The sequence below is a fragment of the Lutra lutra genome, chromosome 3 (genome assembly GCF_902655055.1).
Source record: "Lutra lutra chromosome 3, mLutLut1.2, whole genome shotgun sequence".
In the NCBI taxonomy this organism is placed as follows: Eukaryota; Metazoa; Chordata; class Mammalia; order Carnivora; family Mustelidae; genus Lutra; species Lutra lutra.
In genome coordinates this window covers 170,662,608-170,687,302 of record NC_062280.1, presented here as the reverse complement: position 1 = coordinate 170,687,302, position 24,695 = coordinate 170,662,608, and the positions used below count along the sequence as shown (strand labels likewise).

The following is a 24,695-nucleotide window of genomic DNA, read 5'->3' as shown; positions in this document are numbered from 1 at the left end:
GGGAACTAGTGTGACTGAAAAGAAATTATATTAAGCCAAGTTTCCAAGTTCAGGAAATGAATAACTGAATGTGAACATGTCATCTCAGTTCAATTTCATTTTGATTACTCACAGAAGAAGGGTCAGGAAATACAAGATTTTTCTGGAATACATTTCTGAAGTTTAAAAATAATATATTTTGCTCTGAAATAAAAATCAAATTTTAATTTAATTTCACAAATGTCTTGATATTACATACCTTGCCACATGGTATTCTCCTCCATTGTGATATGAATATAAATAATTTTACCATATTATTTTTAAATATACAACTTAATCTCCTTTTACATTCTGTTTTTCTCAACCTTTGGTCTCTGGGTCACAAAACAAAAGTTGTGTTTCCGGTATAGCCTCGCAAAGCTAGTGCTGCACAAATCGCTTTACTCACAACAGACATCCTATCCAGAAAGTCAGCAATTCAACCAAATGCTGCATTAAAACCCAGCTTAATATAGCAATGAAGTACTTGAAGCAATGTCTGCACAGTGTGTGTTCCCTGTCCTCAGGCAATTTGCTGCCACAGTAGTGAATTTCATTTGAAAATCTAAGAACAATATTTACTCCCCCGTATTTTACTGACTGGTACATGGAATAGTCCCCAAATTTTGAACAAATGTTATTGGAAGTAGGAGGAAACAGTCAATACAAATGGTACATTTCTTAGGCAGATGGGCTTTTGCAGATTCCTTTAAAAAACGGTTTTATGAAAGGTCAGCTATGAATCAGGTATGTGTCAAGCACGAGGTATACCAGGATGAACAAGACATAACCCCTAATCTCAAAGAGTTCAAAGAGACTATCATTATCTTATCTCCAAAATCTAGCACACTAATTGGCACAGAGCAAGTACTCACTAAATCTTTGATGAATCAGTGGAAGTCCTGCTTAATATTATGGAAAGACTGCTATGAACACAAATACACACATGAGCTCCAAGTCAGAGGGTCAGAGTTAGTAAAAGAAGGAGGCATGAATGGAATGGAAAGGATAATATTAGGTGTGGCTGGTATTAGACAACATGACCGAGAAATGTGGCCTGGAAAAACATTCCTAAAGTGAAAGATACAAGTGAATTTTATCAGAGAGTAAAAAGGAAGCTAATGAAAACACCAGAAACCACCCCCCAACCTGAAAAAATGTACAATAAAAATTTATACTAGAAAAACAAAATTTAGATTGAAACTGAAAACTTCATTGATAAATGTACATTTTGTGTTAACTCAAAGTATAAATTTTAAAACAAATTTTAGAGACTTTAATCCAATAACAAAATCATCATTGGTCTCAAATTTCCTTTTTTTTTTTTTTAACCATTGGAGTCCCTATGCTGAATCATGATAGATTGTTAAACTCGGTTTTCCTATTGTATTCCTTAAATAGTTTTTTTTAATTTGTTTTGAAACTTGGGGAAAGGATGTGATGCTATAGGTATGATGATGAAAATTGTCCAAACTAAAATTTAAGAGCACATTTTCAAAAAACTAGTACCCACATAATTTATAACTACCCCAGAAAATACTTAGTTCAAATTTCTGTTGAATTTTACTTTTCATAAAATTACACAAAGCAATAACAGGTAATGATTTGCATAAGTCTACTAAAAATAATTTTTTCATCTTCACAAATGAACTTTTCATCCACTTAAATTAACAGGACTGGAATCAAAAATACAAGCAATTCATCAACTTGACTTAATTGTTGAAATCTGCCAAGGTTCAGAGAGTAATTGGCAAATCAGACAAAGAAGAGAGTGCAAGAATTCTATATTTCAGTTCTCTGTGACATTTTGGATATGGGAGTTCTTAAATTGAAAAGCATGATAAACCTTAAAAGGACAATTTCCACCTACTCTTCATGAAAGATAGGTGTTGTTGACAAATAAATTAATACGTGATTCTGACAAAGACTTATTCATTCTAGTGGCTAAAATGTAGCCAACTCTCAAAAAGTTACCTATTGCTAAGACAGCTTTTAGTACTTTGCTACTGCCAGAGACTTTTCTATTCTAAAAACCTAACCAAATTTCAAAGCCCTTTCAAAGAGGTCCTGCTTCCCAATAATATATATTTATGCTTTCTTTACACAGTAAAATAATACAGTCATGACATATTTTTCCCCAAAGACCTGAACAATAATAAATGCATTATTTAATTTTAAACTTTTTTCTTAGTGAGAAAAATTCTGAATTACAAAAGACAAATTTGATGTGCTCAGTGATATTGTTTAGAGGTGAATGTTTATATTTTATTTCATATTTTATAATATGGTCTTACTATTGCTTAGCCACTTAGATATAAGGTGAGACTTAAAGTGTCTCAAGCATCTCACAGAATAATACAGTAATTTTTAAAAAATTATTGGAATAAAATAAAGATTTGCCTTAAACCTATACCTACTCTATTTTTGTAAAAACTGGTGAAAAATTAAAACACATATGCTAGTAGTTTAATATTGCAGCCAAACTGAGAAAATCTGGACAAATTTGATTCTATTCAAGAACAAACTTACATTTTCAAAAGATAGAATGACAATTCTCAAAATTAGTAAAACTTTCTATACACATAGCCCTTTATAACCTATGGAGTCCACTGTACCACATGGCTGCAGGTTTTATGCTGTTTCAAAAAAATAATAATAAAAATAGATTTGGAACTATCAATTCATCTTGGAAATAAAGGATTAATCCTATTAGAAACAATAAGGGCAATACCTGAAACAAAGGCCCTCCCACTGGTAGCAGGACAAGTATTTTCCACAATACTAGGAAGAGGGTGCTGAGAAGATGCCAATGTTCTGAAGATAAAAAGACATCTAATCAAGAGAAAATGACCTTCAGAGGGTCAAGAAAGGCAAGATGTAGTTCCAGAGAGCAATGAGGTTCAGGAAATTTAAAAAGATAGGAATAGAACATAGGTGGGTTTGCCTCAGAAAAAGAGAAAGATAGAGAAATAGAGTTATTAAAACTAAGACAAGTAATTAGAAAATGTCTAAGTAAAATGTTCTCTGTTTAGATTGATATTGAGCCCAATGCTTGTGCTTTGCCTGAACCTACTGGTAGAAAGTAACTGAAGGTAGCAGCTGGTAGAGTAAAAAATCTGGGGCAGAAACCAAACAAGCAATGTACTATTGGCAAATTGTCCTGGAAAAAGAAAAATGCTTTTATATAAATATGCATTATGGTAGATTGCTTTTAAAGATGGCCACTAACAATTCCTCTTATATCTGTATGTGCATACCCCCCTCCCCTTTAAGAACAGCAATCTGTTTCCCCTCATCTTGGTTGTGGCCTGTGACTTTTTTTGACCTAGAGGATGAGGCAGAAGAATAGATGCTGTGACAGTTCTGAGCAGAGGATTTGAGAAAGATGGCAGCATCCATTCGTCTTCCTGGAAAGCCAGTTGTCATGCTTTAGGAAAGACAATCTAAACTGCTGGAGAAAGGGATGCACATGGAGGAGAATCAAGGTACTCTAGCCACTAATCCATCCCAGATGAGGCAAGGGATATGTAAGACGATTTCTAATGTTCCAGACCCAGTCCAGCCACCAACTAAGCAGCCATATGACCCCAGCTGACAGACACCACACAGAGCAGAAGTAATTGCCAACCAATCCATAAAAGAAATAATAAATCATTGCTTTAATCTACTATTTTTAAAGTGGTTACTTATACAGCCATTGATGTTAAGATTTGCAGCAAATCAAAAGGAAAAATAAACAGTAGCTGGAGAGTAGCAGACGAATTTAAACCAAACTTTTTTATTAATGCAATAAGAATTAATCGATGCTAGGATAGAAGCAAATGATGCAATAGAAAGTAAAGGAGCAAAATGATGGCAATAGAAAGTGGCAAAGAAAACCAAGTAATGAAACTGGGAGACCTGATGGTTGAATGGCTAAATGTGCTTTTTTTAAAAAGGCAACCTAAAAAGTTTCATGAACACAAGGAGAAAAATTAAGTATTCTGATAAAAGAAAATTAGGTCAGTGTCAACAAGAGTTAGTGAACTTATTACTGCATTCCAATTTGAAGATGACTATAATTCTAAATTTGGACAAAATTTATATAGATAATCTCTTTGGAGAAATCAAGAAACTACCAAGGCAGTCAATATTTAAAGTGCTAGTGCCAGATCTCAGAGAGAAGGGAAATTCACTGATAACAAGTCAACATTCTGCAACTCCCCCCTGGAGGAATTTGATGATTCCTGAGCTCCATAGGAAAGGGAGACTAAGAAACCAAGCAGAAAACTGTGTCTAAAGGGCTGCCTACCTAAACTAAAAATTACTACTGAGAAATTAGGGCCCTTCAAGTAGGGGAATTTCTAGACAGTCTCTTATATTTCCAGTTAAGAATCCAGGAATATATTATAAGAAAAAAATATGAAACAAAAATAGACAAAACCTTACCAAGACTGAATCTCATCTTTGAATCAGATAAAACCCCAGACATGAGTCAATGATCTTCCCTTAATCTAACTGCCAATCAGAAAAGGAAAAGAAAAATCTTCCTTGGAAGAAAATAGCTTCTGTGAAAGTCTCAAATTATCTCTACAATTTTTCAACCACTTTGCCTTGTGCTCAATAAAAAACACTCAGGCATACCTGAAAAGGACCAGATATCAGGCAAATAAAAGAAACAGACAATGGAAGCAGAGCTACAAGTGATCCAGATTTTAGAGTTATATTGCCTTTGGAATTATCATAAATATATCCAAGGAAACACATGACGAGATGGATAATTTCACTAGAGAACTGGAATCTTCAAGAAATAATTAAATATAAGTAAACATTCTATAAATGTGTACTACAATAGTAAAAATTTAAAATTTAGTGATGGGATTAACACCAATTAGATGCAGCAGAAGAAAGGATTGAAAATTGGAAGAAAGTTCAATAAAATGGATCCACTGAAGCATGGAGAAAAAATTATTTAAAAGAAAAGTATAGAATATAAATATATAAGACATGATGAAAAAATCTAACATATTTATAAGTATCCCAGAAAAAAATGACAAGATACAGAGAGAGACAGAGAAGAGAGAGGGAGAAGGAGGGGTAATGATACAGAGATAATAATGAAGAGAAACTGGTTCATAAATTTCAAAATTGATAAAAGACAATGTCACATATTTAAGAAATTCTATGCATCTCAAGCAGAATAAGAACAACAAAGTACTCAAGTACATTATAGTAAAACTATTTAAAACCAATATCGACAACAAAAAACACCTTTAAAGTAAATACTGCAAAATATTTAAAAATGTGAATGGAGTTACTTTCCTTGAAGTTCCTCTGCAATTATATGAACACACATGGTCAGTGTTGTCTTATATACTCTTCTATTGGCCTGGGACAGAACGGGGCAGATCCACAAACATTTGTTGGGTGTCTTTATGTGATTTATTGAGACATATAGGTAAGAGAATAAGAAACTTTGCCCCTCAGGTTTCTCTTTACTTCTTTTCACATCTCTTGACTTCCTTAAAGATCCCTTTTAGAAAGCCTCTCCATCACACACACACACACACACACACACACACTTGAGCCTTGAAACTTAAGGTGGCATCTCCATCTCTAAAATCTCTCTCTAACCAAGTTTAGACATCAGTGAAGTCAAAAAATTCATTTAAGTTGTGATAAAAATTGCTTTGAATTTACTTCCTTCCTGCAAGTGTCTTCTCAGTACCTCAAAAATAGCTTTCAATTATCCACTTCCATCTCTTCCTCTAACTGTGTGACAATGTTTCCTTGACTACAGGAAGTGTGTTGCTAAGCAGCATATTGTTGTGCTGGATCTAAGACAAAAACCAACACCAGCAATGAAAATAGTCATGTGATATAATTATTTCCTACCTGAATTAGCTATGGGGTTTTTGTTAGAACCCAACAGACTCCATCTGAAAAACAATGTGATTTGAAAGGAATCAACATTCTTAGAAAACTTCTGGTAAGCCCTACTAAAAATTGTACACTATCATTAAATAAATTCATGTTGTTAACAAGTAAACACTCCTAGATAATTGAATTCAATGACTTTACAATTGAAACAGTACTATGTTAGAAAAAGACAGCATTTTAACTGTCATCACTGAGCATCCTCCCACTCTTCCATTTTACTATTTTTCATGAAAACATTCATTTTGCCTCACTAGTGCTATTATTTGGGATTTGAGAACTAAATTATTTTCAAAATTCTCTAGTAGCACATTTGTCTGAAATGGTAAAGGAGAGAGAAAAACATATAATGTATAAAATTAGCAAATACTTATGCCAACAGATGAATAAGCTAAAAGTGGAATTTCTTATTTTTCTATGCCTGGAAAATCAAAGGATCTTCTATCTATTTTTCCTTCAGACTCTATGTGATGTTTCATTACATTGCCTTCTAGGGAGTGAGTCATCTTGTCTGCACATCTTATCTTCCTTCCCAGGGATTTTTCCCTGTCCCAGGTCCATATATTTCCACATGTAGCACTAGGATAATGATGGACCAAATTATGTTGGTTAAACTACCAGCCCAAGCAAGTTCCTACCAACTTAAGCAGTTTCATCTTTGTTGATAAGGCAATGAAAGGATTGCTTGAACACTGATTTCATAAAAGGATTACATTTTGGCTCCAGTTGATTAGGATTCTAATTTAGGGTGAGCCTTTCTTCTAGAATATAGCAACTAGGACCCTATGGAATATAGCACATTTTGTTTACTTCACATGAAAAACATGTCAAATCTATGGGAACAGATACTTTTGTGAGAAAAATAAGCTTTTTAAAATATTGTATTGTGTTTTTTTGGATTTGTTTTTTTTTGTTTGCTTGTTTTTGTCTCAAAGAAGATGCACTAATACCTGCATGCTACATATGACAGTTGCTAAGAGTACAGCAAAAAATGTGGTTCTTTTACATGGGCATATCCATCAGAAGACTCATTAGCTGCTGGCTTTGTCTCCCAAGGAATGGAACTGAAGAATCACATCAAAGGACCTCTTTACTCTTCTAAGTGTTTCTCATGAAAGGACACAAATGTCTCCCATCATTTTACTGACTTTTTCCTTATCACTTCAGTGGGATTGCTTCATTTTATCTCTGTGCTCTGGGAAGGATGTCTCTGTCTTAAAGTAATCATATATGTCAGAGAGTTCCTTGTTAATCAATTGAATTTTTTATGTGAATTCTACCCACTGCAATATCTGGAGTATCTCACTCTTCTCTATATCTTCCCAAAGCAATTTATTTGCATTTTCATATGACCCTTAGTATGCATGATGGGCTAAATTATATTTACTACAAATTCATATGTTGAAGTCCAAACACCTAGTACTTCAGAATGTGGCCATATTTAAAGATAGGGTATTTAAAGAGGTAATTAGGGTAAAATGAAGTCATTAGGGTAGGCCCTAATCCAATATGACTGGTGTTCTTTTTTTTTTTTTAAAAGATTTTTATTTTTATTTATTTGACAGAGAGAGATCACAAGTAGACAGAGAGGCAGGCAGAGAGAGAGAGAGGGAAGCAGGCTCCCTGCCGAGCAGAGAGCCCGATGCGGGACTCGATCCCAGGACCCTGAGATCATGACCTGAGCCGAAGGCAGCGGCCTAACCCACTGAGCCACCCAGGCGCCCATGACTGGTGTTCTTAATAGAAAAGGAGATTAAAGAGACGTCAGGGGAAGATGGCAGAGAAGGAGTATCCTGGACTCACCTTGTTCCACAGATACAACTGGATTACAGCCACATCAGTGTAAACAACCCAGAAAATGACTCAAAGACTGGCAAAACAGATCCTCTACAGCTAAATATAGAGAAGAAACCATACTGAAAAGGGTAGGAAGGGCAGACACAGGAAACAACTGACCCTCAAGACTGTCCAAGGGAAAGAAGGACACCACAAGCACTGAGAAGGGGTTAGAGCAGCCCCCTACCAGGCACTGCAGGCATGGCGTGCCTACACTGGAAGATGAATCTCCATAACACTTGGCTTTGAAAACCAGTGGTACTTAACATCATGAGTTCTTACAGTCAGTGGGACTTAACTCTTAGAACTTTAAAAATCAGTGGCCAAAGGAAACAAAATCCCCATCCTTAAAGAGATAGCGTAACAAACAGCCCCTCTGAGATAGTATTGAAGCAGTAGTTTGAAAAAACATGGGGTATATAGGAAGATTTATTTACTAATCTCAGAATATGTGCTAGAGGAGCAGAGATCTTTAGGAAGACTTCCAGAAGAACATAAAAGCTAGCAGGTGCCACTTCCCTTCCCTGACTCCAAGCTTAGTTACACAGAGAGCAGCAGAAACCAGCTCAGCATGGACACTCTCCAACTTGCTTGGTAATAGTGTCCCCACTCCTGCATTCTTCTGCAAGTGTGTTCTCTCCAACTTGGCCTCTCAGTTTCCCAAAGCAGCACCACAAACATGGCAGTGTGCAAGCAGCCTCAACAGGAGAGAGCACCAACCCAAAGTGATTCCTGTCCCAGGAAGAGATAACCCACACACTAGTTTAACTGCAGCCCAGCAGTCAGCTGGTGGCAGACAGCCAGTCTGACTTCAGGCTCCATCTACCAATGAAAACTTCTCAGAGACCAACCCAGAAAGAGCACCTTGCAGTTCAGTGAGACCGCAGCCTTGGCAAAAGTGTGATCCAAACCAACTCAAACCCAAGATGGCCTCAGACTGGCCTATGAACAGCACAGGGACCAAACCCTACACACAACAGGCAAACAAGGCATTGCACATAACTGGACTGAACGTAAATATGGTTCAACCACAACAGTAGGATGCATGCAACACACAGAGGAGACACTCTTAAAGTGCAAGATACTGGCAAACAGAAAATTGCATGGTAGGCTACTATAGGACCTCTTCTTCATAAGACCACTACTTTTAAGATCAGGAGATGTAGCTGACTTTCTTAACACATAGAAATAGATACAGAGGTTTAAGCAAAATGTATGACATGAAAGAACAGGACAAAATCACAGCAAGACAGCTAAACAAAACAGAGATAAGTAATATGCCTGATACAGAATTTAAAATAATGGTCATTAGAATACTCACAGGACTTGAGAAAAGAGTAGAAGTCCGCAGCGAGAAACCCAACAAAGAGATAGAAAGCACATTGCTAAAAATCGGAGATAAAGAACTCAATAACTGAAATTAAAAATACAATAGGGGAATGACCCACCAATTGCACTACTGGGTATTTACCCTAAAGATACAAACGTAGTGATCCGAAGGGGCACATGCACCCGAATGTTTATAGCAGCAATGTCCACAATAGCCAAACTATGGAAAGAACCTAGATGTCCATCAACAGATGAATGGATAAAGATGTAGAATATATACACGATGGAATACTATACAGCCATCAAAAGAAATGAAATCTTGCCATTTGCGACGACGTGGATGGAACTAGAGGGTATCATGCTTAGTGAAATAAGTCAATCGGAGAAGACAACTATCATATGATCTCCCTGATATGAGGAAGTGGAGATGCAACATGGGGTTTAAGGGGGTAGGAGAAGAATAAATGAAACAAGATGGGATTGGGAGGGAGAGAAATCATAAGTGACTCTTAATCTCACAAAACAAACTGAGGGTTGCTGGGGGGAGGGGGTTGAGAGAGGGGGGCGGGGTTATGGACATTGGGGAGGGTATGTGCTATGGTGAGTGCTATGAAGTGTGTAAACCTGGTGATTCACAAACCTGTACCCCTAGGATAAAAATATATGTTTATAAAAAATAAAAAATAAAGAAAAATACAATAGGGGAAATAAATAGTAAACCAGATGAAGGAGAAGAACAGATCAGTGACCTGGAGGACAGAGAAGAAGAAAGCAATCAAGCTGAACAGGAGAGAGAAAAAATAATAATAATAATAAATAAAAATAGATTAAAGGAACTCAAGAATACCATCAAGTGGGGAGGAGTCAAGATGGCGGAGAAGTAGCAGGCTGAGACTACTTCAGGTAGTGGGAGATCAGCTAGATAGCTTATCTAAAGATTACAAACACCTACAAATCAAATGGGAGATCGAAGAGAAGAAGAACAGCAACTCTAGAAACAGAAAATCAACCACTTTCTGCAAGGTAGGAATGGCGGAGAAGTGAATCCAAAGCGACGGGAAGATAGACCATGGGGGGAGGGGCTGGCTCCCGGCGAGCGGCGGAGCAACGGAGCACAAAATCGGGACTTTTAAAAGTCTGTTCCGCTGAGGGACATCGCTCCAGAGGCTTAACCGGGGTGAACCCCGCGCGGGGTCAGCGTGGCCTCAGGTCCCGCAGGGTCACAGAAGGATCGGGGGTGTCTGAGTGTCGCAGAGCTCACAGGTATTAGAACGGGGAAGCCGGCTACAGAGACAGAGCCGAGGAGTGACTCTCAGCTCGGGGTTACCTTGAACCGGTCGCAGGCTCGGTCAGCTCGGAGCGCGGCCAGGGGCCAGGGTGGCGGGAGTCATTGGGCGCTGTTCTCTGGGGGCGCACTGAGGAGTGGGGCCCCGGGCTCTCAGCTCCTCCGGGCCGGAAACCGGGAGGCCGCCATCTTCATTCCCGCCCTCCGGAACTCTACGGAAAGCGCTCAGGGAACAAAAGCTCCCGAAAGCAAACCCGAGCGGATTACTCAGCCCGGCCCCGGGTAAGGGCGGTGCAACTCCGCCTGGGGCAAAGACGCTTGAGAATCACTACAACAGGCCCCTCCCCCAGAAGATCAGCAAGAAACCCAGAAGGACCAAGTTCACCTACCAAGGAGTGTAGTTTCAATACCAAGGAGAGCAGCGGAATTCCAGAGGAGGAGAAAGCAAACCACGGAACTCATGGCTTTCTCCCCATGATTCTTTACCCTTACAGTTAAATTAATTTTTTTTCTTTTCTTTTTCAATTTTTTTTCTCTTCTGCTAAATTTTTTTAACTTTTACCCTTTTCTTTTTTAACATTTTTTAACTAGTTTATCTAATATATATATATATATATATATATATATATTTCCTTTTTATACTTTTTCTTTAATGGTTTTCTTTTTTTAATTTTTTTTTTCTTTCTTTCTGAACCTCTTTTTATCCCCTTTCTCCCCCCGCCCACGATTTGGGATCTCTTCTGATTTGGCTAAAGCATATTTTCCTGGGGTTGTTGCCACCCTTTTAGTATTTTACTTGCTCCTTCATATACTCTTATCTCGACAAAATGACAAGGCGGAAAAATTCACAACAAAAAAAAAAGAACAAGAGGCAGTACCAAAGGCTAGGGACCTAATCAATACAGACATTGGTAATATGTCAGATCCAGAGTTCAGAATGATGATTCTCAAGGTTCTAGCCGGGCTCGAAAAAGGCATGGAAGATATTAGAGAAACCCTCTCGGGAGATATAAAAGCCCTTTCTGGAGAAATAAAAGAACTAAAATCTAACCAAGTTGAAATCAAAAAAGCTATTAATGAGGTGCAAACAAAAATGGAGGCTCTGACGGCTAGGATAAATGAGGCAGAAGAAAGAATTAGCGATATAGAAGACCAAATGACAGAGAATAAAGAAGCTGAGCAAAAGAGGGACAAACAGCTACTGGACCACGAGGGCAGAATTCGAGAGATAAGTGACACCATAAGACGAAACAACATTAGAATAATTGGGATTCCAGAAGAAGAGGAAACAGAGAGGGGAGCAGAAGGTATATTGGAGAGAATTATTGGAGAGAATTTCCCCAATATGGCAAAGGGAACAAGCATCAAAATCCAGGAGGTTCAGAGAACCCCCCTCAAGATCAATAAGAATAGGACCGCACCCTGTCACGTAATAGTAAAATTGACAAGTCTTAGTGACAAAGAGAAGATCCTGAAAGCAGCCAGGGAAAAGAAGTCTGTAACGTACAATGGTAAAAATATTAGATTGGCAGCAGACTTATCCACAGAGACCTGGCAGGCCAGAAAGAGCTGGCATGATATATTCAGAGTACTAAAGGAGAAAAACATGCAGCCAAGAATACTATATCCAGCTAGGCTATCATTGAAAATAGAAGGAGAGATTAAAAGCTTCCAGGACAAACAAAAACTGAAAGAATTTGCAAATACCAAACCAGCTCTACAGGAAATATTGAAAGGGGTCCTCTAAGCAAAGAGAGACCCTAAAAGTAGTAGATCAGAAAGAAACAGAGACAATATACAATAACAGTCACCTTACAGGCAATACAATGGCACTAAATTCATATCTCTCAATACTTACCCTGAATGTTAATGGGCTAAATGCCCCAATCAAAAGACACAGGGTATCAGAATGGATCAAAAAACAAAACCCATCTATATGTTGCCTACAAGAAACTGATCTTAAACCTGAAGACACCTCCAGGTTGAAAGTGAGGGGGTGGAAAACAATTTACCATGCTAATGGACATCAGAAGAAAGCAGGAGTGGCAATCCTTATATCAGATCAATTAGATTTTAAGCCAAAGACTACAATAAGAGATGAGGAAGGACACTATATCATACTCAAAGGAACTATCCAACAAGAAGATCTAACAATTTTAAATATCTATGCCCCTAACGTGGGAGCAGCCAACTATATAAACCAATTAATAACAAAATCAAAGAAACACATCGACAATAATACAATAATAGTAGGGGATTTTAACACTCCCCTCACCGAAATGGACAGATCATCCAAGCAAAAGATCAACAAGGAAATCAAGGCCTTAAATGACACACTGGACCAGATGGACATCACAGATATATTCAGAACTTTTCATCCCAAAGCAACAGAATACACATTCTTCTCTAGTGCACATGGAACATTCTCCAGAATAGATCACATTCTTGGTCCTAAATCAGGTCTCAACCGTTATCAAAAGATTGGAATCATTCCCTGCATATTTTCAGACCACAATGCTCTGAAGCTAGAACTCAATCACAGAGGAAATTTGGAAAGAACCCAAATACATGGAGACTAAACAGCATCCTTCTAAAGAATGAATGGGTCAACCAGGAAATTAAAGAAGAATTGAAAAAATTCATGGAAACAAATGATAATGAAAACACAACGGTTCAAAATATGTGGGACACAATAAAGGCAGTCCTGAGAGGAAAATATATAGCGGTACAAGCCTTTCTCAAGAAACAAGAAAGGTCTCAGGTACACAACCTAACCCTACACCTAAAGGAGCTGGAGAAAGAACAAGAAAGAAACCCTAAACCCAGCAGGAGAAGAGAAATCATAAAGATCAGAGCAGAAATCAATGAAATAGAAACCAAAAAAACAATAGAACAAATCAACGAAACGAGGAGCTGGTTCTTTGAAAGAATTAATAAGATTGATAAACCCCTGGCCAGACTTATCAAAAAGAAAAGAGAGAGGACCCAAATAAATAAAATCATGAATGAAAGAGGAGAGATCACAACGAACACCAAAGAAATACAGACAATTATAAGAACATACTATGAGCAACTCTACGCCAACAAATTTGACAATCTGGAAGAAATGGATGCATTCCTAGAGACATATAAACTACCACAACTGAACCAGGAAGAAATAGAAAGCCTCAACAGACCCATAAGCAGTAAGGAGATTGAAACAGTCATCAAAAATCTCCAAGCAAACAAAAGCCCAGGGCCAGATGGCTTCCCGGGGGAATTCTACCAAACATTTAAAGAAGAACTAATTCCTATTCTCCTGAAACTGTTCCAAAAAATAGAAATGGAAGGGAAACTTCCAAACTCATTTTATGAGGCCAGCATCACCTTGATCCCAAAACCAGACAAGGATCCCATCAAAAAAGAGAACTACAGACCAATATCCTTGATGAACACAGATGCAAAAATTCTCGCCAAAATACTAGCTAATAGGATTCAACAGTACATTAAAAGGATTATTCACCACGACCAAGTGGGATTTATTCCAGGGCTGCAAGGCTGGTTCAACATCCGCAAATCAATCCATGTGATACAACACATTAATAAAAGAAAGAACAAGAACCATACGATACTCTCCATAGATGCTGAAAAAGCATTTGACAAAGTACAGCATCCCTTCCTGATCAAAACTCTTCAAAGTGTAGGGATAGAGGGCACATACCTCAATATTATCAAAGCCATCTATGAAAAACCCACCGCAAATATCATTCTCAATGGAGAAAAACTGAAAGCTTTTCCGCTAAGGTCAGGAACACGGCAGGGATGTCCGTTATCACCACTGCTATTCAACATAGTACTAGAAGTCCTAGCCTCAGCAATCAGACAACAAAAGGAAATTAAAGGCATCCAAATCGGCAAAGAAGAAGTCAAACTATCACTCTTTGCAGATGATATAATACTATATGTGGAAAACCCAAAAGACTCCACTCCAAAACTGCTAGAACTTGTACAGGAATTCAGTAAAGTGTCAGGATATAAAATCAATGCACAGAAATCAGTTGCATTTCTCTACACCAACAACAAGACAGAAGAAAGAGAAATTAAGGAGTCAATCCCATTTACAATTGCACCCCAAACTATAAGATACCTAGGAATAAACCTAACCAAAGCGACTAAGAATCTATACTCAGAAAACTATAAAGTACTCATGAATGAAATTGAGGAAGACACAAAGAAATGGAAAAATGTTCCATGCTCCTAGATTGGAAGAATAAATATTGTGAAAATGTCTATGCTACCTAAAACAATCTACACATTTAATGCAATTCCTATCAAAGTACCATCCATTTTTTTCAAAGAAATGGAACAAATAATCCTAAAATTTATATGGAACCAGAAAAGACCTCGAATAGCCAAAGGAATATTGAAAAAGAAAGCCAAAGTTGGTGGCATCACAGTTCCGGACTTCAAGCTCTATTACAAAGCTGTCATCATCAAGACAGCATGGTACTGGCACAAAAACAGACACATAGATCAATGGAACAGAATAGAGAGCCCAGAAATGGACCCTCAACTCTATGGTCAACTAATTTTCGACAAAGCAGGAAAGAATGTCCAATGGAAAAAAGACAGCCTCTTCAATAAATGGTGTTGGGAAAATTGGACAGCCACATGCACAAAAATGAAATTGGATCATTTCCTTACACCACACACGAAAATAGACTCAAAATGGATGAAGGATCTCAATGTGAGAAAGGAATCCATCAAAATCCTTGAGGAGAACACAGGCAACAACCTCTTCGACCTCAGCCGCAGCAACATCTTCCTAGGAACATCGCCAAAAGCAAGGGAAGCAAGGGCAAAAATGAACTATTGGGATTTTATCAAGATCAAAAGCTTTTGCACAGCAAAGGAAACAGTTAACAAAACCAAAAGACAACTGACAGAATGGGAGAAGATATTTGCAAATGACATATCAGATAAAGGGCTAGTGTCCAAAATCTATAAAGAATTTAGCAAACTCAACACCCAAAGAACAAATAATCCAATCAAGAAATGGGCAGAGGACATGAACAGACATTTCTGCAAAGAAGACATCCAGATGGCCAACAGACACATGAAAAAGTGCTCCACATCACTCGGCATCAGGGAAATACAAATCAAAACCACAATGAGATATCACCTCACACCAGTCAGAATGGCTAAAATGAACAAGTCAGGAAATGACAGATGCTGGCGAGGATGCGGAGAAAGGGGAACCCTCCTACACTGTTGGTGGGAAGGCAAACTGGTGCAACCACTCTGGAAAACAGCATGGAGGTTCCTCAAAATGTTGAAAATAGAACTACCCTATGACCCAGCAATTGCACTGCTGGGTATTTACCCTAAAGATACAAACGTAGTGATCCGAAGGGGCACGTGCACCCGAATGTTTATAGCAGCAATGTCTACAATAGTCAAACTATGGAAAGAACCTAGATGTCCATCAACAGACGAATGGATAAAGAAGATGTGGTATATATACACAATGGAATACTATGCATCCTTCAAAAGAAATGAAATCTTGCCATTTGCGACGACGTGGATGGAACTAGAGGGTATCATGCTTAGCGAAATAAGTCAATCGGAGAAAGACAACTATCATATGATCTTCCTGATATGAGGAAGTGGAGATGCAACATGGGGAGTTAAGGGGGTAGGAGAAGAATAAATGAAACAAGATGGGATTGGAGGGAGACAAACCATAAGTGACTCTTAATCTCACAAAACAAACTGAGGGTTGATGTGGGGAGGGGGGTTGGGAGGGGGGTGGGTTTATGGACACTGGGGAGGGTATGTGCTATGGTGAGTGCTGTGAAGTGTGTAAACCTGGTGATTCACAGACCTGTACCCCTGGGGATAAAAATATATTATATGTTTATAAAAAATAAAATTAACAAAATAAAATCACAAGGAGGAAAAAAAAGCAAAAGAATACCATCAAGTGTACTAACGTTCACATTGTGGGGAACCTGGAAGGAGAAGAGTGAAGAAGATAATAGAAGAAGAGAATAGAAGAGAAGAGTGAAGAAATAATAGCAGAAAACTTCCCAACTCTGAGGAAGAAAATAGAAATCTAAGTCCAAGAGGCACAGAGAGTCACTGACAAAATCAACCCAAGGAGGTCTACACCAAAACACGTAGTAATTAAAATAGCAAAAAATACTGATGAAGAGGGAATTTTAAATGCAGCAAGGGAAAAGAAAATAGTTACATACAAGGTAAACACCATTAGGCTATCAGCTGATTTTTCAGCAGAAACTTAGCAGGCTAGAATAAAGTGGCATGATATATTCAAAGTGCTAGGAGAAAAATGTGCAAACAAGACTATTCTATCCAGCAAGGCTATCATTCAGAATAGAAGGAAAGATAAACAGTTTCCAAGACAAACAAAAGTGAGAGGAATTCATCACCAATAAACCAGCTTTACAAGAAATGTTAAAGGGGACTCTGTGAGGGAAAGAAAGACCATAAGCAGCAGTAAGAAGAGTAGGAAGCACAAAAGTAGTAAATAAGTATACCTATAAAAATCAGTCAATGGATTTCCAAAATAAAAGGATGTAAACTATGATGCCATATACCCAGAAAATGAGAAAGAGAAAAGCGTAAAAGTTTAGTGCTTTGGGAATGGGTTCAAATTTAAGTGACCATCAACTTAATATCAACTGCTATATTAATGTTATATTAAAACCAATACAAGCACAAATCAAAAACTAAAAATAAATATGCAAAAAATAAAGAGAAAGAAATCCAAGTAGAAGCATTAAAGAAAGCCAGCAAACAATGAAAGAAGAAAGCAATAGAAAGGTACAGAAAAGAACTACAAAAACAAATACAAAACATGTAACAAGATGGCAATAAGTATAAACCTAACAATATTTACTTTGAATGTAAATGGACTAAATGCTCCAATCAAAAACATAGGGTGATAGAATAGACAAAAAAGCAAGATCCATCTATCTACTGCCTACAAGAGACTAATTTCAGACCTAAAGACACATGCAACTTAAAAGTGAAGGAATGGAAAACTATTTATCATGCAAAAGGTAGTGAAAAGAAAGCAAGAGTAGAATATTTATTTTGGACAAAATAGACTGTAAAACAGAGGCTATAACGAGAGACAAAGAAGGACAATACGCAATTATAAAGGAAAAAAAATTAACAAGAAGATATAATAACTATGTATGCATCCAACATAGGAGCACCCAATACACAAAGCAGGTAATAACAAACATAAAAGAAGTAACTAACACTAGTTAAAAAAATAGTAGGGGATTTTAGCACTTGTATCAATGAATAGATCATCCAAACCAAAAATCCATAAGGAAATAGTGGCTTTGGATGATGCGTTTGACTAGATGGAGCTAGCAGATATATTCAGAACATCCCGTCCTAAAACAGCAAAGTACACTTTATTTTCAAGAGCACATGGATCATTCTCCAGAAGAGCTCACACATAGGTCACAAAACAAGCTTCAACAAATTTAAGAAGATCAAAATCATACTGTGCATTTTTTCTTACTATAACACTATGAAACTAAATACCAACCACAAGAAAAAATCTGGAAAGAACACAAATACGTGGAGGTTGAATAACATGCTACTAAACAATGAATAAGTCAACTAAGAAACCAAAGAGGAAATTAAAAAATGCATGGAGACAAATGAAAATGAAAACACAATAGTCCAAAATCTTTGGGATGCAGCAAATCTATTCCAGGTAGAAGTTTATAGTAATACAGGCCTATCTCAAGAAGCAAGAAAAATCTCAAGTAAACAACTAACTTTACACCTAAAGAAACTAGAAAAAAAAACAAAGAAAACTGAAAATGAGCAAACGGAAGGAAATAATAAAGATTAGAACAGAAATAAATGTAATAGAAACTAAAAATACAATAGAATAGATCAATGAAACCAGGAACTGGTTATTTGAAAAGATCAATAAAATGACAAACTTTTAGCCAGACTAACTAAAACCAACCAACCAACCAACAACAACAAAACAAAACAAAACCCACAGAAACAACTCAAATAAAATCAGAAATGAAAGAAGAGAAATAATAACTGACACCACAGAAGTACAAAGAATTATAAGAGAACATTATGAAAAATTATATGCCAACAAACTGGACAACCTAGAAGAAACTGGTAATTTTCTAGAAACATATAATCTCCCAAAACTGAATATTAAGAAACAGAAAATTTGAACAGACCAATTACCAGCAATGAAATTGAATCAGTAATCAAAAAACTTCCAAAAATCAAAGTCCAGGTCCAGGCAGCTTCACAAGTGAATTCCATCAAATATTTAAAGAAAAGTTGATACTTATTCTTCTCAAACTATTAAAAAAATGGAAGAGGAAGGAAAGCTTCCAACTAATATTATTAAAATGTCCATACTTCCCAAAGCAATCTACACACTTATGCAATCCCAATCAAATTACCAACAGCATTTTTCACAGAACTAGACCAAGTAGCACTAAAATTTAGATGGAACCACAAAAGACCCTGGATAGCCAAACCAATCTTGAAAAAGAAGAATGAAACTGGAGGTATCAAAATCCCAGGTATCAAGCTATACTACAAAGCTATAGTAATCAACATTATGATACTGGCACAAAAATAGACACACAGAAAAAGGGAACACAATATAAAGACCAGAAATAAGCCCACAATTATATGATCAATTAATCTTTGGCAAAGCAAGCAAGAATATGTAATGGAAAAAAAGACAGTCTCTTCAACAAATGGTGTTTGGAAAACTGGACAGCTACATTCAGAAGAATGAAAGTGGACCACTTTCTTACACCAGACACAATAAACTCAAAAGGATTAAAGACTCTTTCTCTGACATTGGCCATAACAACATTTTCTAGATATGTCTCCTAAGGCAGGGGGAATGAAAGCAAAAATAAACTATTGAGACTACATCAAAATAAAAAAAAACTTCTGCACAGCAAAGGAAACAATCAACAAAACTAAATGACAACCTACTGAATGGGAGAAGATATTTGCAAATGATATATCTGATAAAGGGTTAGTATCCAAAGTATATGAAGAACTGAGCTCAACACACACACACACACACACACACACACACACAAATCCAATAAAAAATGAGCAGAAAACTTTCAGATAGCTGACCTATACAGCAAAGGATGTTCAGCGTATTAATCATCAGGGAAATAAAAATCAAAACCACAATGTGCTATCACTTCACAACTGTCAGAATGGCTAAAATAAAAAAATACAAGAAACAACAAGTGTCGGCAAAAATATGGAGAAAAGCGAACATTTGTACATTGTTGGTGGGAAGGTAAACTGGAGCAGTACTGTAAAAACAGTATGGAGGTCCTCAAATAATGAAAAACAAAATTATCATATAATCCAGTAATCCCATTACTGGGTATTTACTCAAACAAAAACACTAATTTGAAAGGATATATGCACCCCTATGTTTATCACAGTATTATTTACAAAAGCCAAGATATAGAAGCAGCCCAAGTGCCTACTGACAGAAGAATGGATGAAGAAGGTGTGTGATGTGTGATATCTATAGATAGATATAGATAGATAATAGATGTGTGATACATATATATATATATAGATATAAATAATATGGAATATTACTCACCCATAAAAAAGAATGAAATCTTTGCCATTTGCAACAACATAGATGGATCTAGAGGGTATAATACTAAGCAAAATAAGTCAGTCAAGAAATATAAATACCATATGATTTCACTTATATGTGGTAAGAAACAAAACAAATGAACAAAGACAAAAGAGGCAAACAAACAAAAAACAAAAAGAAAAACAAAGAACCCAGCCTCTTAACTCTATAGAACAAACTGATGGTTACCAGGTGGTGGTGGGTGGGGGGATGGGTGAAATGAGTGAAGAGGATTAAGAATAGATTTATCATGATGAGCACTGAGTAATGCATAGAACTGTTCAATCATTACATTAACTATACTAGAATTTTTTTAATTAAAAAAAAAACAAAGAAGTGGAGGAGATTAGATCATAGACATGCACACAGGGAAAGTTATGGGAAGACACATGGAGATGGTAGCCATCTGCAAGCCAAGATGATAGGCCTCAGAAGAAACCAACTTTGTCAACACTTTGAACTCAGACGTGCAGCCTCCAGAATTGTGAGAAAAATAAATTTCTGTTGTTTAAGCTCCCCAGTCTATGGTATTTTGTTATGGCAGCCCCAGCAAACTAATGAGCATGCAACCTTGAAGCAAGCTTCAAGAAGCTAATCTTATATATTTATGACTCAGAGAATGTTAAACCTATTAAAAATTATGCTGTGTTTCATACACACACACACACACACACACACACACACGCTCACACATATTTTTGTCATGCCTTAAAAATATTCACAACTTACAAAGTCATCTGAATAATTCTGAAACCCTTAAACTGTAACATTTACACTGAAAGTCACCAGAACTTCTTTTTTAAAAATAGTCACTACATTTATATGAGTAAACAGACAAATTCAATATTCTATATCATTGGATAGAATAGCTAATAGAAGTGCTTTTCCCAATTTCAACTCTTTACCATAATCTGTGTAACCACAGGCAAATCATATACAGTTAAAGGAGAAAGTGAGGAACATGGGGAAATTTCCTTTTTTGATACCTGTGCCTGGTTGTAAGTAGCCCACTGATCAGCTAGGGCTTATGGATATTTTGAGGTGGGTCACCTAATGGACCTGTTTGCAGTCAGCCCAGTGGTCACTGTGGGTCTTTTTACCTTATTAAGATTTCCATTGCTCAAGCCTGCTTCCTAAAAGCCTCTACATCAACCACACAGTAAAACTCCATCATAGTGAATTTCACATAAGCTTTACAATTTTTAGTAAAAATAAAATGCTAGAAATGACATGGATGGAACTAGAGGGTATTATGCTGAGCAAAATAGACAGAGAAAGACAATTATCATATGATCTCTCTGATATGAGGAATTTGAGAGGCAGGGCAGGGGGTTGTGGGGAGTAGGGAAGGAAAAAATGAAACAAGATGGGATCGGGATGGAGATAAACCATAAAAGACTCTTAATCTCACAAAACAAGCTGAGGGTTGCTGGGGTGTGGGGAGGGAAGGGATAGGGTGGCTGGGTTATTGAATACGGTATGTGCTATGGTAAGTGCTGTGAAATGTGTAAGCCTGATGATTCATAGACCTGTACCCCTAGGGCAAATAATACATTATATGTTAATAAAAATAATTTTCAAAAAAGAAAATGCTAGAATTCAATATTAACGTTCATATATTGCTCCCATAGAACCGAGAGATGAAGCATCCAAAAGAGGTATGTTAAGAGATCAGAAAATGGAAATTCAATTAAAAAGGAAAGCATTTCCCTTCCATCCCAGCCCAATCTGCTACAAATTATGTGTAGGTACTCTGTGAATTCAGGTGTCTTTCCTACTATGAGTTGTTGAAATGTAAGTGAGGCAAGAAAGCAAAAATGGAGGAATGTTGTTAGTTGACTTGTTAGTTGACAAAAGTATTCCAGAACTACATAGGGGTGTGATCTTACATCTATGGTGCAAATAGCACACAAGTTACTCTGACAATGTGTAACAAAGACCAAGAAAAGGCATTTATAAAGGAGCATTCAGAGTACAGAGCCCACAGAAGACTGTGGCCTATTAGCAAGGGCAGATAAATAACTTAATTATGACAAACAAACATTGGAAAACATTTTTTGTAATGGTTTTCTTATAATTATACATTTAATTAATTAATTAATATATTTAATAATAAACACTTCCTTACCTGACTAAGGCTGCCTGGCCTGACTGCTAGCACCCAACTGGTTGTGTGTGGAAAAGACCAAGCAGGTATGTAGAGAAGAACAGATGAGTGCAAACGGCTGTAGGCAGATCTTTATTCCTAGAAGAACCAGCTTGTTCTCACAGAAGGGTTTAGAAAAGGAGCTGAAGGAACCACTCTGTTCAGACAAAGCAAAAAATCACCATTTCCCTTTGGCAGGCGTAACTGGAAACAACATGTTTTAGTCCTCTTGAGTATAAAAAGTCAGTAAATGAGTAGAATATCTATAATTTTCTGCTATCAACTGTGAATGATTTTCATTAGATTTCATAGTTAATTAACCAAGTTACTGGGGATTAGGGAAGGGGAAGACCTCTTGTTTCACTAAAAAAAAAAAAAAAATTTGTCTAAAACAAAACTAATTTGGTCATGGATGCTACTAAAAAGCTTTCAAAAACAAAAAGCTCCCTGACCGCAGAACAGAGCAGAAGACAATAACTTAATAGATAAAACAAAAAGAAAATTTAAGCAATTACCAGATTATTTTTATCAAAGACACAATTCGAGCTGCTTGGACCACCAATATTTGCTTGTTTTTTTTTGTTGTTGTTGTTGTTTGTTTGGTTTGTTTTTTTGCCCCATCTCCAAATCAGATACGTAATTTCCCTTAAGGCATATTAGGAAGTATGCAGTTTTTCAGGAAAAACCACATTCTCTACTAAGCTCAAAATGTCCTTCCTGATTCCTTTATTTATTTATTTTTTCTGACTTGTTATGCATCACCTCAACACTGACCTCAGGGACAAATCTTGCAAGGTTACTAATGGGCAGGTGTCATTCATTAGACCTGGCATGCCAGTTACAAAAGACAGTAGAGAACATAAGAGCAAAAGAACACAGGCAGTCGGTCCCAAACACAGTTCCTTAGAATCTGCTTCAGACAAACTACTGGATATAGGCAGAATTCTAAGCTGCCAAAACACCAAGTTTTGTAGCATCACAGAACATGAGGTCTCAAAGGGTAGCTGAAGTAGCCAAAACTGCGTGGTATAGCTCTCTAATGGCCTGGCTTGCCCCAGTGGTGAGGTTTACAGTATCAAAGAAGAGAGATAAATGGTATCTCCTACAGGTAGTCACATACCCATGAATATTAGATACTCACATATATGGGAATATTATTTCTTTCCACTGGGTTTTAAATATTAGATATTCACATTTACTAATTTTGTTCATCTAAACAAAATTTTTGAAAATTATTGAGCAGCAGAGGGTCCAAGGTTAAAATTTTGGTAGGCAACTTGAATATGGCTAGTCTATGTTTCTAACCAAGGGCAGATAAATAGGCTTCTAAATTAACTGAAACTACTGATTATCCTCGGTAAGTGCTGAAGAGCTGACGTAGGACCCATGATCACAAGATACCTACATAGAGGAGCACTAAAACATTGTCATTGTGGAGGTCACCTCAAAAGGTAAGAGTTAAGCATCACTCTCAACATAACACATTACTTAAATAAAAAAGAGGAAGTCTAGTAATACTCTATGATTGCTTTTTATTTTTCTCTAAAATGGGTTAAAATGCCTCTATTATATTATTTTAGTGTATGCGAGTGCGTGTAGTAACTGGAGAAAATTGAGCCTAACAAGGTAAGTGAAAGATTTAATTAGAAGTAATTTCTTCATTTCCAACCTACCCTACATGATGTCTAAGCAACTAGACACTGCTGTTAAAACCAGTGATTGAGATCAGGGAGGACAAACAACAATCTGATTGAATTTTCCACTTCCAACCAGTCACATGCTTTTGCTTGAAAAAGCTACCAGTAAATCGTATCAATTATCTCATATGCAAAATGGTGGGGGTCTCAAGGTGCAATTTCAAAATTCCTTCTAAAGACAAGCCATTGAGTAACAAAATCTACAAATTATCTGCTGCTAAAAGACAAGCAAAATTATATTTTCTTCTATGTGACATCAGACAGAAATCACTCAAATTCAAAATAAAACATTAGGTCTGTGAGGTAACCAGATTATCTTAATTGTATAAGCCTCATGTTCTTCTATTGCACTACAGAAGGAAAACAGCAGGACTATTTTTAGTCCAACATGTAGCTCCTTAGAGATGTTATGAGAACAGGCAATAATTTTAAAATCAAAAAAGTTTATAATCTTTTAGAAGAGAAAGGTACGTTTTCCATGTATCTCCTCTACCATACCAGTTCACCTCTCAGATACATTCTAAATTTTATTCAAAATTGTTTTCCATAAAATTTCTATGTGTAGCAATTTTATATAGTCTATCCATAAAATGAAAAAAGATGCAAGGTAATAATATGCTAGTGAGACTTAAAGCTCAAAACAACCAAAGATATTTCCAATTAAACACACGAAAGCGTTTTTGAACATTACACTTGTTCTCATTGAAATGCTATACAGGTTATTCTACCAAATTCCACTTTCCATCATACAATTTGCCTCTAGTTTGGTAAACGTGA

At 36.7% G+C, this 24,695-nt stretch overlaps 1 pseudogene; it reads right to left on the bottom strand.

The window, feature by feature from the left end:
• The window catches only part of LOC125094721 (clusterin-like), a 175,747-nt pseudogene that overhangs the window by 39,947 nt on the left and 111,105 nt on the right, over positions 1-24,695 (bottom strand).